Consider the following 12,162-nt stretch of genomic DNA (forward strand, 5'->3'; position numbering starts at 1 on the left):
AAGATATACAGCCAACACACAACTGTAGCTGGACATTGTCTCCGGATCTGATTTTGAGCTTGTAAGGAGCCGGGGGGAAACCTGGTTAAGTTTTTGTAAGACAGAAGTAAAGCAGTTGAGGCCCAGCAGAAATATCTCTCATGGGTCCTCATGAAGGAAACACCACATCATCCTCAACCAATAAGTGACAGGTGGCTCTTTCCTAGAATATCCATTATACAGATGAAGGGCACAATCCCAAATCCTACTAAGGAAGGGAACTCTTCTTTGTTTTAAGTATGAACATTGATGGTTTGATTTGAACCCAGGAAAAAAGTCTAAGGGGGGAAAATATAACATGTCTGGAGGAGTGGATAACCTTCCAGTCCTCCAAGAAATGTTTGATGAATAGCATTCCTCACAACTGTGCTTTGATAATTAAAGAGCAGAGAGATTATATCCTGAAGGGCAGAAACTGGACACAACTGATTAAGAGTAGTTGCATATTTCTGACATTTTGATATGTGCAAAACCAACGGAGCCGGCGTTACAGCTGGCATCATTTTCTGGAAGCAAAGAAACAATCCTGGAGAGGTGATACCAGAAGACCTTCTAGTTTAGGTAAAGGTCTCAACAGAACATCTGTGCAGACGTGGGGTTGGTAGAATCGTAGAGGCCTGTGGGAGACGGGACTCATTTCCTACGTACTATAAGCCACCATGGTCTCTGCAGCGTGTATTTCATGGAGTGCCTTAGAAGTTGACTTCGGTATGGGTGATTGTTTACAATGAAAGAATTTTGTAATGTTTATTGGCAGGTTGTTCTCCATTCGCCTGAAATTATGGTAATGGAGTATTTATTTTATCTATTTTTAAATGTGTAAAACATACTGAATGCCTGGCACTTGTCCATCCAAGAGAAAGTGACTAAAGCATACGAGGAAATTATTATATAGAGCTTTATTTGACAAGCTGATTTATTTAAAAATCAACAAGGTGGCTAATGGAACTTCAGGGTAGTAATTTCACATTTATATTAACCTTTAATGAGCCCATGTGGTTTCTTTAAAATCTATATTACCTGTGTAAAGAAAACCTATTCATTAGAAATCCAGTCTCTGATTTTGGTAACAGAGCCAATATTCATATCCCACTGAGGCCAATTCTAGTGAGCTTTAAAATCCAAGATATTTAACTTTGTGAATGTAAGAGTTTTTTTTTATCAACACTGATTCCCCATGCTGTCAATTGAAAGAATATGTTGACCACCTACTGTAACTAATTTAACTGGAAAATGGTTGAGACATTAATGGATAAAACAACAGTGTTGTTAATATTTTCTAATGAAAATGACTTCTATACTTATACGAGGCATATTTGCAAATAATCGTTTTCTTGCCTGAGGTTTTAATATATAACTTTATAATTTATTTATATAAAGAAAAATGTTTATGTCAATTCTAATCGCTGGTTCTATATTTTTCTGTGAAATTGTAAAAGGAGAAAATCTAATTGGCCTATTAATTAGTATCAACCCCTCCAGGCCAGGCCTTTTGGGTCAGGCTAAGTCTAAGTTGTTGGCCAGCCTATGATTCAGGTCCACACTCCTGATCCATTCAGCGACTGCCCTTTGCCCAAGGAATAGTCTAACGGCCACGGCAAAAGACTATGAGCGGGTGGGTTCTGTTACAAGAGCATGAAGAGGTTGCTGGCATCATGATCGATGAGTTTCATATCAGAAGTTTACAATCTTCTTTTTTTTTTTAAGTTTATTTATTTTTGAGAGGGAGAGTGAGCAAGTGCGTAAGAGTGGGGAAAGGGCAGAGGGGGAGGGAGAGAGGGAATCCCAAGCAGGCCCCACAGTCAGCATGGAGCCTAACTCAGGGCTCAATCCCATGACTGTGAGATCATGACCTGAACTTATATCAGGAGTAGGATGCTCAACTGACTGAGCTACCCAGGTGCGCAACCAAGCTTTCTTTATTGTAAATAACACTGATGTACCTCCTTGTTTTATATCTTTTCGTGCTTGTCCATTACCCTGTTAGAATAAATTTCTAGATGAGTAACTATTTACTTTTTTTGTTTACTTTTGAGAGAGAGTTAGAGCAGGCAGAGGAAGGGCAGAGAGATAGAGACACAGAGCCTGAAGCAGGCTGCAGGCTCTGAGCTGTCAGCACAAAGCCCATTGCAGGGCTCGAACCCACAAACCATCAGATCGTGACCTGAGCCGAAGTCCTTTGCTTAACCGACTGAACCACCCAGCTGCCCCCAAGGATATGAACATTTTTAATTTTGCTACTTATCCTGTTTAATCTCTTGCTATTTCACTTACTGAACACCAAGAATATAACAATCCTTTTCCTGTGTGTAAACATATAGGAAATAAAAGTTTTACTTCTGTAATCAGCTCACAAAAATCATTGAGCCTTATCACTTTTTTCTATTTCTTGTTTTTCTGCAAATCTGTAATGAAAGAATTTTAATGTTATATTTTGAGAAATGTTCATATCTCTAGAATTTTCTTTTTGACTTCAAGAAAAGGTTGGAGCAGCTTGCCAAGTGCTAGGGAGGCTAGAATCCAAGAGAGAGAAAAAGAGAAAATTCCAGGTGCTCTCTTTCACTTAACTTTGCAAATTTTGTAAAAGATTAAAAAAACAGCAACCCAAACCAAAAACCAACGTGCTTTCAGGGTGATGGGACAGCTGACAGAGACTGGAAAGTGGCCTGGCTGTTGTCTCCGGACAGGCTGCACTTGTATTGTCCTGTCTGCCCAAGTGGCTGGTCTGGATGCGTCTGCCCCCACAGCTGTCCCTGTCACATTTCAGGTAGAAGTCTTCTCTCTGCCTTTCCTGTCTACTTCCCTTGGGGTGCAGCTCCTCAGACTGAAGACGGCAGAGCTGTGCCTGGATGTGTATTCAAAGTGCCGATTCCTGCACTCCAACCCCTGAGATTCTATTTTGGCCGTTCTGGGGCCCAAGAGTCTAGATTCTTAACAAGTTCCTCAGATGACTCTGGGGCAGGTGCTTGGTAAACCCCACTTTGAGAAAAATTGCTGTAGGGATTTAATGGGTACTTTTTGGGTACCCAAAATAAAAAGTTTTCTATTTAACAAAATTTTCCTATAAAAAATGATTATGCTCTCTGTTTCAGTAAGTCAGATCTCGATGCATTTTTTTTTAAGATTTTATTTTTAAGTAATCTCTCCACCCAATGTAGGGCTTGAACCCACACACCCCCAAGATCAAGAGTTCCATGCTTCACTGACTGAGCCAGCCAGGCACCCCAGATTTGGACACATCTTTTTTCTTTTTTAATGTTTATTCATTTTTGAGAGAGAGAGAGAGAGACGGAGTGCGAACAGGTGGGTGGAGGCAGAGAGAGAGAGAAGGAGACACAGAATCTGAGCAGGCTCCACGCCCCGAGCTGTCAGCACAGAACTTGATGCAGAGCTCGAACCCACGAACCATGAGATCATGACCTGAAGTCATGCTTAACCTACTGAGCCATCAGACACCCCTGGACACATCTTCTAAATTTTTTTTAATGTTTTATTTATTTCTGAAAGAGAGAGAGACAGCGTGAGCAGGGGAAGGTCAGAGAGAGAGGGAGGTAGAGAATTTGAAACAGGCTCCAGGCTCTGAGCTAGCTGTCAGCACAGAGCCCTGATGTGGGGCTTGAAACCACAAACCACAAGATCATGACCAGAGCTGAAGTCAGATGCTTACCCAACTGAGCCACCCAGGCGCCCCATGGACACATCTTAAAGAAGAAATAGGACTCTGTTTCCCCAGTGCTTTCTGAACAAGAATGCTACTGGCCCTTGCTTTCTCTTACTATCCATCCTTTTAAATTAACTTATGCGTCTCCTGGTCTTCCATTCATAATCCCTGTGGTACTCCTATTCTTACTGGCCTATGCCAGAATTCACTGAGGCACTCTAGAATTTTTTCTGACTCTACTTTAGGAATTAATATTTTGAGGACAAGTTCCTGGGACAGGTCAGGTATTGCGTGGGGAGGCCATTTGGCTGTCTGCCAGGTACAGACCTGACTGACATCTGGGTTAATTAGAACCTGGTTCTTTGCCTTGAAGCTTCAGAGGCTTGATTTTGTCAACAAACAAGATTGGATCTGGTCTGCGAATAGGTTCACTTTAGTTAAACTCACAGCACTTGGCACACACAATCAGCATGGAATACATTTGTTTACAGTTAGAAAGGAACTGGACATTTGCATCGACATGGACCTCTCTCCACAGGACAGTGGTTTGGGAAGCTCAATTATAACTAGAAGTTTGCCTCATGGGTAAGAAATCAGAATAAGGAAGGTTAAATACACAATTTGCTTTCTGGATACCTTGAGGCTGATGCATTCATTCCTACCATGGAGATAGCCTTGCTAATCTTTCTGACCGGTTATGACTTCTGAGGGATACGTTTATTTTGTAGCTTTGTTAATGCAATCAGGTAAAAAAAATTTTTTTTTAATGATTTTATTTTTAAGTAATCTCTCTACCCAATGTGGGGCTCAAACTCGCAACCTCAAGATGGAGAATCACATGCTCTACCAGTTAAGCCCTCCAGGCACCCCTGCAATTTTACTCTGACCAGAGAACCATTTTATGTCTTCAAAGCTTTTTGTCCCTCTCTGCTTTCCTTCTTCCTTCCTTCCCTCCTTTGTTCTTTTCTTTCTTTTTGTTTGTTTTACAAGTAATTCTTATTAGCTTTTTCTGCCTTAATCTTGATCAGGAGGGAGGGATACAGTTTACGATGACTGGGTCAGGCACTTCACGGTTGTTCCCCAGTGTTTCCGCACCACTCTCAGGTTTCTATTGATTCTCATCTTGACACTGCAAACAACCTCACTTTTGGTGTCTTGTCTCTCCCAGGGAGTTAGGCCATCCATTATGATAGTCAATAGCTACATATGGTGGCTATTTAAACTTAAATTTATTAAAATTAAAATGTTCTGTTTCTTCACTGCATTAGCCACATTTTTAGTGCCCAACAGCCACATGAAGCTATGGGCTTCTTATCGGACAATGTAGATACAGAACATATCCATCATTGCAGACATTTCTATTGGACAACACTGGCCTAGAGATCCTGCGTTTAAAAGAAGCAAGAAGTTCTTTAAATATTTTACGTGCCAAAGGCAAAAAAGATGGGGTGTTTTAATTGATTTTTCCTCCTTCCTTCCTTCCTTCCTTCCTTCCTTCCTTCCTTCCTTCCTTCCTTCCTTCCTCCCTCCCTCCCTCCCTCCCTCCCTCCCTTCCTTCCTCCCTTTCTTCCTTGAGAAATCTAAGTCTGGTGCAATGCGGCAGTTAAAACTAAGTCCAGTGAAATGTAAAACTGAAATGGGCAGCTCTTTCTGCCACTGCTCCATCTTTCCACTTCTTTCTGACTCTTTTGGTTGCAAGTAACACAAACCTACTCTGATGAGCTCAAGCGAAGAAAAGGGGATTCAGTCCAAGTTTGTAGGAGCATCCAAGGACAGGAGTACAGCTCAGCATGGGAACAAACCGGAATCTAAGACTTGAGTCTTATCAACACTCTATCTGCTCTTCTCTTTACACCTGCCTCATTTTGGTTTCTTCTGGCAGATTGGCTTACACTTCGTTTCCACTCCATGGTACAAGTATGACCACCAAAAGCTCCAGAGGTTATATTTCCTCCATTCAATACACCAGCCCGGCTGAGGCTAGACTCATTTCAGCGCTCATGCCAAACACCTCTGGGAAGATGTTCATTGGCCTAGGTGTCTGTTCCTGGTCCAATTGGCTATGATTGCGGGGAAGGTCACCGGTAGCTTCACGAAGACCTGCTGTTGTGACCATGTGGTTCAGAGAGTGGGACATGAGCCAGGAAAAGACACAGAGCTGGGCGGCCAACCCCGTGGGAGGCCACTATAATTCTCAATCTACCATTTGGTGGCCCAGAGCTCCCTGCTTTGGTCCTTTACCTGAGCTTTCCTCCCTGAGCTATACCATAAATACATTCTATTTCTACATCCTCCTCTAATCAAAGTTTTCTTATCTTGTATACCATTATAATGGGATTCTGCTAGGTGACCAATGAGTCCGATAGAGACAGCAAACCATAGCAAAGATTTCAGATAAACAGTGTCAGTTTTCTCATCTGATAAGTGCGGGTAATATTGCCTAACTTGAGAACGTTGTTGTGGGATTAATTATATAATAATAATAATTAGAGATCAATAATAATCATGTTTATTCTCTTTCATGTCATATGTTTTCAGTTTAACCAGGATAGTAATGAAAATAATATATCATGGGAACCACAAACACTGTCAGAAAGGCAGTGGCGGTGATAGAACCTTTAGTAACCCTCAAATCATGTAACATAAACCTTAATCCTATTTTTTACACCCAGATTGATCTTCCATAAGACACAGAGTTGAAAATCATGTATAATTTTTTTCACAATTTGAAGGGAAAGATTTACCTAGCTGTATGATCTTGAACACAACTCTGTGCTAGTTTTTTCATCTGTAAGATGGGGATAATAACAGCCATAAGTTTGTTTTCAAGATTAAATGAGCTATACGTAAAATGCTTAGAACAGAGCCTAGCAGTAGTAAATACTATATAAATGTTAACATTGATTATTATTCTTTAATGCATTGTTTCTTAAACTGCACATTGCATGCATTAGTAGTGAGTGGAAATAAAAAGAAACAGAACAGAAGAGAATATACTATCAGAGACTGTTGCCCATAGTAAGGTAAGTGTAATTGTGGGTTGTGATAAATATTCCCCAATGCTTGGTACATTACTACCTATCCTGTAGCTTTCAATATTTACTCTTTTTTTGGCTAATTTGAATAGGTCCTTGAATAGGACCTTGAATAGGTCCTATGAGAGGGAGCATCAAGAAGAGTGAGATAATGAAGAATGGAAACCCCACTGATGTGTATCACATGCATTTTGTACTAACCGCTGTTCTGCCACTGATCAGCAAGATGGTTTGGCTCATAACCTAAACTCTGCCTCAACTTCTCTTTTGTTAAAAAGAGCATTTCTTGTATGTATCTCATAGGAAAATGTGAAGCACTTTGAGCTACTTATGGTCCAGCACTACAATTAGACAACACCTCTCACCTTGCAGTTTTCGAATCATAGCTTGGCAATATCATAGGGCTCACTATGACTTTTTCTTGATGAAAAGAGAAAAGGTCTCTGATTTGTAGTAAGTCAAACTTTGCCAAACTTTCTTTTTTTTTTTTTTTTTAATTTTATTTCTAAGAGAGAGAGAGAGAGAGACAGCGTGAGCAGGGGAGGGTCAGAGAGAGAGGGAGTCACAGACTGAAACAGACTCCAGGCTCTGAGCTGGCAGTCAGCACAGAGCCCGACGCGGGGCCCGAACCCACGAACCGCGAGATCATGACCTAAGCAAAAGTCGGACGCTTAACCGACTAAGCCACCCAGGCGCCCCCAAACTTTGCCAAACTTTCTAAACACTCATGAAATTCCTAGAATTGGCAATGAAATACACTTAATGTGTCTGTTACATTGATTTTAGAGATTGTTGCAATTTAAACACTGAACATTTCAAACATTTCTAACATGATCTTTCTTTTTTTAAAAAAATTTTCAATGTTTTATTTATTTCTGAGAGAGAGAGACAGCATGAGCAGGGGAGGGCCAGAGAGAGAGGGAGACACAGAATCTGAAACAGGCTCCAAGCTCTGAGCTGGCTATCAGCACAGAGCCCGATGCAGGACTTGAACCCATGAACTGGGGGATCATGACCTGAGCTGAAGTCAGACGCTTAACCGACTGAGCCACCCAGGCACCCCTAACATGATCTTTCTGTATTTACCCTTTCTGACTATTCCTGTTTGCATTTCTCCTCTTACTTCTCTTCCAATTTCACAGAGCCCAAGTTAAAACCTGAAAAAAAGAAGTGCCGTGTAAGATTCTGCAGGAAGAAGAGGTTAATAGCTTTTTAAGTGTCTGATTCTCATCTTATTTAAGACATGAAAATGGGGATTAGGATCTTGAAGCTACAGTATTGATTTGGCAGATAGGAGGAGAAAGGAGCTGGGAGGAGAAAACCCAGTTAATGACTGGGAAGAACTTTGCACCAGCAGGGACAGTAGCATTAAACTAATATGGGGCTTAAAGTGCACAGAGGGGTGTGGGGTAGGGTAGGTAGGAAAAAGATTCGAGTGCTGGGAGGAAGTTACAGAGCATCATCATCACCACAATTCAGACAAGTAGAAATAAGTGAAAAGCTACATAAAAAGTGAGATGAAAAGGAAATAGTCGATATTCTTTTGTAAAACTGAAGGGACTTGTAGCATCTAATTTGCTGCTAAAAAATATTTCAAACAAGTGTTTTTGTTGTTGTTGTAAATCAAGGAAGAGGGGAGAAGAGGCACCAGAACCATCAAGTTACAACTGGTTTTTCTTTCTTGGAAAAGAGCATTCGGGAGTATAAACAAAAACATAAACCTGCATTTGTGCGCCTGATGAACATTTATTTGACCTCTCCTGCCCCTTCTTCATAAAAGTAAAATTCATTTACATTGAGTGTTTGCACTTTACCCTATCCTTTTCCTTTTCATATTCTTCATAATTAATATTGTTAGGTCATTACCAATAGATGGGTAAATGGAGACAGGAGGAAGGCATTTGCCCCAAACCATTTATCAGGTCACAGGTCAGAACTAGTCTGAATTTATAACCCCTAAATTCTTGATTTCTATTATTACCAAAGGGCCATAACTAATGAAGAAGAAATTCCAGACCATCTGGTACCAGTTAGTTTGGATCTTCTAGCTGTACTGCTTGATGGAAGATGAGACAATGGGTAGGCTCCTCCTCCCCTCTGATCATTTGGAATTCTTACATGCACACAGGCACACACTCTCACAGTGGTCTTGCTCAGCTCCTGCTGGTAGCCAACAAGATGAAGTAGGAGGCCATTCAAAACCTGCCTAACAGCTATTTACTAACCAATACTTGGAATGACTTTTCAACACTGATGAAGACCATCAGTACGCGGGAAGTACGATATTCATTACCTTACAGTGCTTAGTTTTTCTAAGGATTGTATTCTCTGTGTCCATTGAATTCTGTTTCTGACATAAAGAACCATCCTCACTGGCTTCAGTGGGGTTTTTTTTTCATGTTATGCAATCAATTTTACTGATAATTTCTGAAAATCTTTAAGTAGGCCTGCAAAAATCTGGTTTAGAATGAGCCTCCCCATCTGCATCATGTAAATGTACTCTGCTTAGTTTCACTTGTGTTCATACCTGTACCTTTGAGGCTGAGACCTTGGGAATTCAAGGGCAAAGTGAATTTTAATTTGATACGTTTTGTATCACAAAAGATACTTCCCTCAAAAAACAGATTAAGAACAGTGGACGGGATAATGCGTTTGATTTCTCAAAAGTCTATTTACTGTCCAATTTATTTTGGTTCTTAGGTCTTTGGACATGCTAGCAAGTAATTATTTTTATGGCTGATAAAACGAGTATAAAACATGTGTCATTAATTGCAGTTTGGAATCACTTTTTAATAAATCTGTCATTTTGGTTTCCAAAAATTGTTTCTTCTGGAGAGACACGAGCCAGGTGCCAAGGGTTGACGCGACGCCAAGTCTCAGGACTGTCCAGTCTTCCACATTAGATCTGCAGCCGGGCCTTCTAAATATTCTCCCGGTTAGAAAATCTCTCCCCCAGACTCACAGATGCCGTTTTCCCCCCACTGGCTCTGCACAGAACATCATTATCTTTGTCGAGCTTCTGTCTCTATGGCAATAACAGATGGGAAGTGCTGCGGAATTATTCATGTTCAGCAAAGGAGGCAGTCAAGAAGGAGGGGAAGATGGGGGGGTGGGCGAGAGGGCACGACCCGGAGCACGACGATGGGGGCGTCAGGACGGGAACTTGGGAGTGTGGGGGATAAGAGGCTTGTGAATCTTTGGTAGGCCTTCTTGCGAGGCAAAGAGTGGAAAAAAAAAAATCTAGGAGCACAGGACTATTCCCAGTCGGCCACCTCCAAATGTGGACCCCCGTAGGGGTGACCTCCAAGCAGTAAAACCAGGATAAACTGGACAAAAATGGGCGAAGAGACCCCCCCCCCAAAAAAAAAAAACCGAGATGAAGCTCCAGCCCTCTAAATTTTGTGCAGTGCGATTCGGAGGTTTATTTCAGTTCCTGATCTAGCGCTGGGGTGGAGAAAAGGGGATTTCTTGGTGTTTCGAAATATGACGGAGCAACTTGGCCGAGTTCAATATGCTAATTGGCTGTCCTGGGAACACTGGCCAGGAAGACCACTCTGCTCGTCCCTGAGGGTCAAAGCCGAACGCTCGTGCGTCGTACCTTTCCTCGTCTCCTCTCGTGTTCCCCGCTAAAACACCAACCAAATAATTAAAAACCCTCAGCAAACACTGCAGAAACCTGTAATTTCTAGCTCCCTTTTGGAACCGAGGGAGCAGCCTAGTGGGGAGAAAGGGTGGGAGGAGAGAGGCTGAGAAGTGGGGACAAAAATGTTTTCTGTCGGTTTTGCCGGAACTTTGGCCAGCCCTCCAGCCCGGCCGGATGGCGGATGGAGGTCAGCCCGGGGAAGGCGTCTGGGCGGAGGCCGCCCCGGCAAGGCGGGGGCCGCCGAGGTGGGGCGGAGCGCAGGCAGCTGGCAGGGCGGCCCGCGGGCGGGAGGCCCCGTGGGGGCGGGGGGCAGCCCCGGCGCGCCCCGGGGAGCGGGGCCCACACCGGGGGCGCTGCAGGGCGGCCGCCACCCGGCTGCCTCCGGGGCGGGGCGGCCCAGCTGCGGCCTCGCGGGGGGAGGGTCGCCCGTGCCTGACCTCGGGCGGCGGCGCTCTGCCGGGCGGGCCCTGCCTCCGCCCTGCCGGCTGCTGGGGTCGCGCACAGTGCACCGCGCGGCCGCCCTGCCCCCTCTCTTCCAGTCGCGCGGCAGCGGAGCGGCCAGGGCGCCCCCGGGTCTGGCCCGTCACCACAGAGCAGCGGGTGGGGCGGGGGCGGGGCGGGGGCGGCCCCAGACAGCCGGCTGGGCGACTCGAGGAAGGAAGGAGGGAGGGTGGCAGTGGGGGTGGGGCGGGGCGGGGAGGGAACATCCTGTCTGCGCCGGGTGCACCGCAGACAGCGCCGTGCGCCAGCCGCCCAGACGGCGCGCGAGGCCAGGAGCGCCGGGCGCGCGCCTGGGGGGAGGGGCGCGCGCGCGCGCGAGGCAACGGGGCGAGGGGGAGCCCCGAGGAGCCACAATAGGCCAGACGGCGCGCGCGTCCCCGAGGGGCTGGGAGTCGCGAGGGGGCGGTGGCAGCGACGCCGGCGGGCCCGCGCGCGCGGTGCTGCCGCTGGCTCCGTTCCCTTCCCCTCCCCCTCCCCGCCGCCCTCGCTCTCCCCCGGGCGGCCGGAGACGGCGGCGGCGTCTGCGGGAAGCTGTGTGTCTCCGCAGTGACGTGGGCGGGCCGAGGGCTCGGTGACGTCAGAGGGCTGTGTGTAGCGATGTGTGTGGGGTTCGGAGCGGCGCCGGCACAGCCGAAGGGAGCGGGCGAGCGGCGGCGGCTGGCACAAGGTGCGGCCCCAGCTCGTGGTGAGGACGCGGCGGGCGCGGCGGGAGGCAAGGGGCGCGCGGCCTCGGGGGAGCCCGACGGCGGTGCGGTGGGTAGTGGGGAGTTAACAAAGCTCGTCGAGCTACCCCGGGCGCAGAGGCCGGAGTCGGGGTTCGGATGCGTGGGTCCCGGGTGGGGTCGGGGCCACGGGGGGCACGGGGCGGGTGTCCCACGGCGGATCCAGCCTCGATGACCCTAGGCAGTGGGCACAGACGGTGCAAGGGAGCTGCACTTGACCGGAGCCGTCGGGACCCCGGAGACCCGGACGCCCGTCACTCTCCCCACCCTCCCCCAGCCGCCAGTCTGCACTCCTCGGGGATGCCCCGGGCGTCTGTCGGCGCCCAGCGGCCCGGGGATCCCGGCTCGGCGCCCCACCCGCCCGCAGACCCTTCTCCTTTCTGGCCCCGAGCAGGCGGGGGAGGTGCAGCCTTAGGGGTGCTGGGGTAACACCCGAGAACTTCCTGGGGAGAGGGTAGGGGGGGATTTCCACAGTCCTCCCCGCGGCCCCCGCAGTGGAGCAGTGTTGGGAGGGTACTTGGGGTTGTCCCAAGACCGTGGGTGGGGGTTGGGGGACTCCTC

General features: G+C 46.4%; 1 protein-coding gene across 2 annotated transcripts in view; it reads left to right on the forward strand.

Moving 5' to 3' along the window:
• The first annotated feature begins 11,318 nt into the window (after positions 1-11,318).
• Positions 11,319-12,162, forward strand: part of SKIL (SKI like proto-oncogene) — a 30,227-nt gene continuing 29,383 nt past the window's right edge. Inside the window, exon 1 of one of the 2 annotated variants that reach the window (XM_039236524.1) lies at positions 11,319-11,564. The gene's annotated coding sequence lies outside the window, so the exon portion shown is untranslated. The remainder of the gene's footprint in view (positions 11,565-12,162) is intronic. The other variant, XM_039236523.1, reaches the window with a different exon arrangement.

This window comes from Hyaena hyaena, unplaced genomic scaffold (assembly GCF_003009895.1).
Source record: "Hyaena hyaena isolate Hyena2069 unplaced genomic scaffold, ASM300989v1 scaffold_112, whole genome shotgun sequence".
NCBI classification, from domain to species: Eukaryota; Metazoa; Chordata; class Mammalia; order Carnivora; family Hyaenidae; genus Hyaena; species Hyaena hyaena.